At 41.1% G+C, this 5,250-nt stretch overlaps 1 long non-coding RNA gene across 1 annotated transcript; it reads left to right on the plus strand.

Moving 5' to 3' along the window:
- The first annotated feature begins 355 nt into the window (after positions 1-355).
- Positions 356-2,811, plus strand: LOC146855781 (uncharacterized). Its single transcript, XR_014981388.1, has 3 exons — positions 356-405; positions 914-977; positions 1,090-2,811. It is a non-coding gene; the product is annotated as an uncharacterized LOC146855781 (long non-coding RNA).
- The last annotated feature ends 2,439 nt before the right edge of the window (positions 2,812-5,250 follow it).

Consider the following 5,250-nt stretch of genomic DNA (forward strand, 5'->3'; position numbering starts at 1 on the left):
GAATTAATTGTTCAGTAAGAAATAAGGCACCAGCCCAGTAGTTAGCACTCTTCTGCACATATTTTCTACATATATGAGTTTGTGGACACAGACATAAATATATATTCTCTCATGTGCTTGGTAAGGACATTATTGCTATAAGAGCAAGAATTAATTTAATTGAATGAGGCACTTGCCTAGGATTATGTAATTGTTACATTCGCCAGCCACGAGCGCACTATTATTGCGGCAAGAGTGGTTTCATTCATGATCAGCGTAGTGCCGCTACCTCTGAGAACCACAACTCCCATGGGGCCTTGCGCGTCACGTACGACGACCATAAGGAAGCAGCGGAACTCGGCATCGCGTCTGAAATTCTTCATCCGTTGAACCTGCTGTGTTCAGAGTTCCTGGAAGAGAAGTCTGGTAAGGGTGCTTTGCACCTACTCTCGCTCCTTTCCCTGTTGTTGGCTCTACCTCCTCCGTTGGTGAGCGTTCTGCTCGTGCGTAGGAGGAGTGGCACCTTTGTGATTTTGCCCGGCATATTGTCGGCCGGCTGCTAGGCACGTCCTCTGGTGGTGAGCTTGCTGCTCGTGCGGAGGACGGTTCAGAGTCCTGTTGTGTCTTCGCTCAGCATTGTCGGCCGGAGGCAGTCTAGTGGATGGAGTCCCACTTTGGAAGCTCATGTGGCTTCTCTGTATAGTAGCCTGTATCTGAGCTAGTACTGTCATTCCATTACTGGCTACTTTATGACAAAGGCTTTCACTGGATATTATCCCACCCTTTGTTTCATGTGCACATCGTTTTTGGAACTTACTCATTGGTGAAGTAACCTTATCAAGCAGATTAACTCAGTAGTATATTATTTTGCATGGATGTTTTTGCAAGAGAACAAGGTCACTACTCATGTGTTGTTCTGGCTCTATTTTAACAGGGGTAATAGGAGTGGTATTGGACTATGCTCTATCCCTGTGATGTAAACTGGAGGTTAGGAAAGGGTAGGTTTATAGTATGTTATTATTATGTATCATTGATGTCGTAACTCTATTTCCAGCAGTAAGGGGTTCATGCTCAATGTGTGTTTTCTCCTATGTTTTCTTTCCACTGCAGCTATAACACAACACGTGGTATTACCACACTGAAGGCACGTCATCTATTGAAGTATCTTCTTCTACAGGTGTTGTTCTTTTTTGTTACAGGTATAGGAAGGGGCACTACACATTTACAGTTATTACTCGCAGGTGTTCTATGACATTGCCTATAAGGAATACATGATTGTGTTTGTTGTATCAGATCTCCCTCCTGGCTGTTCCCTTCCTTTCCTTCCCCCGCTTGATCCTTCCACTGACCTGTGCCATTACGGCTATTAAGGCTTTAGATCAAGAGGTGGACCATTCCGAGCATCAAACCGATCCTGAGGACAGACCAAAGTAAAAGTAATGAATCATGTTTCTCAATCACATTTTAATCATGTTGAAAGATGTTTAGAAAAATTAAGTTGCCACAATTCATTGTTTAGAAAGAGGAGGCCAAAGAAAAAACGAAACTCAATGATGGATGTACAATTGAGGAAGCATGATTTTTGCGAAATAATCTTGCTTGATCAAATCTGCTCATAACTGTGTTATTAACAAAACAATGACTAATAGTGTGACTTTTTAACATTATACACATGGAAATATTTGAAGGTACAACGTGAAATTGTGCAAGAAAGGCATGTAGAAATATGAAATAGTAATAAATAAAAAACGCTTACAGAAAATGTTTCGTGAAATGTTTATCCTAATTTCATAACAAGAGAAAAACAAATCCCATTAATAGTTTGATTAATTGAAAAGTTAGATTGTACTTATGGATTTAGTTAGGATAATGAATCTTTAATTCCCATTTCTTTATGTGTTTCTTTCTTTTCCTAAAATATTAATCCGTGTGTTTTATTCCTTAGGAAAAATGATGATTTATGTTTTCTCAGTTAAGGCCTCAAACCCATGCTAGAGTCATTTTTCTTTCTCTAACGTATGCCACGGAAGAATGTATTTTGCCTGTGACTATTACTAAAAAGTTGATGTATTTGTTTAAACTGTGCTTAGCATATCAATAGGATTTCCTCTCTACAGTTTAGAGTATTTCTTTCCATGGATAATTGTGTCAACTAATTTTGCAAGCTGATGTGGAATTGAGTACGAGGACATGGAATTATTAAAGATTCTTTCCTGCTTCCAAAGAGTGATGATGACATTCAATTTTAACAAAGAACTTTAACAAAGAAATCCGGATGTAACTCACTAAGAAGATGATCACCTCATATGCCTGACCAATGGCATCGCCTGAAACTGTGAATTTGCAACTTTAAGGGGATTGAACTTTTTAGCATTTGGGAATAATTATTACCGTGAGAAAAGTACTTAGCAGTAGCTGTTTTTCTGAGAAGAGAGCCTGTGCTACTCTGGCTACCTATTATCCTTGCAAATCCTGAGCGAGACTATCCTGATTGTCTTGCACTTCATCGGCTGGTGATGGTACTTAAGCTATACCTTTTCGGCCGAAGGGTTAGCTATTTCTGACTATTGCAAGCTGTGCATTAGTATTCTCTGATCTAGGTTTGTATGAAATTCTATATTGCATACTGATTAGCAATGTTTTGTTCTATGTTTCTCTCTCTCTCCTGTCATGCTGTAATTGATTATAAGATGTATTTGTCAATGAACTATATTTCTCTGTTGTGAATTTACCTGTAATATTGAAATAACACAAAAATTATGATTTCCTATGTACTTGTGTTTTGACCATTCATATTTTGAAAGTTTAAATAAAAGTAACTTGATAAGTGTTCAAGAGTTTGTCTTTATTAATAAATTATTAGACATAATGTATACTGTGATTACGATTGCTGGACAGGCATTTCCTTCATTATAAGTCCTCATGAGGAAAATAGCATCCATCTTTTATTATAGAGTCCCTATTAGCTCTACCAAAGATCTAAAAGAGGACCTGATGTTTGTAAGTGGTTATTGAGTTTCCATGGGCCCAAACTTTGGTTATGGTGGAAAAATCTTATTTGTATTACAGGAAGGTTAATGTGTATGAAATACAATTTAAGCCATTTCCGCTGGATCACAAGGAATTTAAATTGTCTAATACACCGGGTTAAAAGGGAGTGAGTCTTTCTTTTATTTTTTCCAGACTGCCAGAAGTAAAAAGCAAGCAACATCACATACGTGTTATGTGACCAAGGCCATTGCAGCAGCCCAAACGCGTTATGGCTGATTGAATTAACCTCCATTGAGTAATGGTCTCCAATACATATATCCTAAGGATTCTCTCTTCAAGCAGGCCAGATAATGGTCTACAAATCGTACAAGCCTTGAAACCAATTGAATGGTAGGGATAGCCCAGCAGAGAGTATGAGAAGGAGGGTCACTAAGGGAGATTTACAGTATCTTGTCTCAACCTTAGACAATCGCCTTTGGGTTAGGACTTGATTACTCATTAAAGTTACTCCAAGAGTCAAGCTGTGTCTGTCAAGATAGCAAAATGGCCTTCCACTTAGCCTCACAATGAGGAGATCTTGAGTCCTAACAAGAAGATATCCTGCTGGAAATCTAAGATCCTCTGTGGCTCTTGTAGGCCACAGGAGGTACACCGAGATGCAAAGTGAGTTCAAGGCTGCACCCAAGCAATCAAAGTGGAAGAATCAGTGGAAGGCTGGATGTCTTCAGCTAGATAGTTCAGGAATACCTGTCTCTGCAGATCGATAAGCTAAGGGCCTTATTACACGTTTGGCGGTCCGTGGACCACTGTCCCGGAGGTGGTGGTCTGACGGCAGTGTGCTGACCACCTTATTACGAGTTGAGCAGATTGGCTTTGCAAAGACCGCGGATGGACCACCGGCACCGCAAGCACACCGACAACCGCCGGTTCGCGGTCGGGCGAAAGCAACCTTCATTGGGCAGCACAGAGGCGCAACACCACCGTCAATATCATGAGTTGACTTCCCAACGAGCCGACACGGGTAGTCGGACCGATGACTAAAGGTCGGCGAAAACAAAGGATTTAGGGTGCATACCTCCCCTTTCCAGTTCTTCTAAGTAGATTTTGACGTAGATCCCTTTCTCTAAGTCCCCCCTACACAGGAGCTTCTTCAGCCCAAGGAATACAACCCAGTCTTTGGGGAAATACAGGTAAGTTTTGTGGTACGGTACCATGTACCCATTACCGGAACTGCCCACAGATAGGTCGGACTCTGGCAATGGATAGGTGGTATTTTTTCACATATATCACTCATATGTGTGCGTTCGACACATATGCAGTCGGAATGTACACACACATGCATCGATATATATGAAAATACATGAAATGCCCTCAGCCACAACCACACCGCCGACCCTTCTGGAAACTCGTAATATGGCGTTCGGAAGGCCACAAGTGCAGCGATCTCCTAGTGGATGCAGTCCTTTGGTGGTCAGACTGCCGAACTCGTAATAAGGCCCTTAATTTCCAATTTGCCACTTGCAGCTAAAGGGCATTGGCCTCGCAAGCAGGGGAGTGCACAGGAGTGAGGGGGCTATTGGCAGGTGTAGCTGTAAGGCTCCATCACCAACTGCAGCACCGAGGGAACTAGTGCATCCACCACCATGTCAGAGTCACTAAGGTCAGGTCTTCCCTTTTCACCAGGTCCTTTCGAATGACACTGGGATGCATGAGAAATTGTGGAGATGAGTCTCATCGGCCATCAAATGCACATATTCTCGTTAAGATTACATTATCACGCAGAAAAGCAACAGCAGCAGATTGCACTCAGTTGTATAAGAATTGAACCAAAACTTCCTGAGATGATGCGCTATCGAATCAAAAAATGGAGGTTGAAGAAACAATGGCCTTGACGAAGGCAAGCTGTGACTCAGTTGAGCGACATTAGTGTACAAAATCACAGAGCAATAGTCCAACATTAGTGAGAGGCATCTTCCATATACAGCTTAACCACCTAAGCTAGATACCCCAGTGACATGATTTTGTGACTTGTTTGCCATCTCCTGAAAGCAAAATAGCTGATTGTTTATAGTAATTTTATTCTCAAACTGCTTAGAAGTTAATTATACTAAGGCTGTAGGGTTTCTATTGGGGTAACCTTAACACTCAGTAAGCTATAAGCAATCATCAGAAATGTGTTGAAACCAAGCAATCTTGTATAGATTTTCTTTTTTTCAGAGCAATACATTTCTGTGTTCAAAATGTTGTAAGAAAGTGATTTTTGTGTGGAATCCAGCCAAC

This window comes from Triturus cristatus, chromosome 4_1 (assembly GCF_964204655.1).
Source record: "Triturus cristatus chromosome 4_1, aTriCri1.1, whole genome shotgun sequence".
Lineage (NCBI taxonomy): Eukaryota > Metazoa > Chordata > Amphibia > Caudata > Salamandridae > Triturus > Triturus cristatus.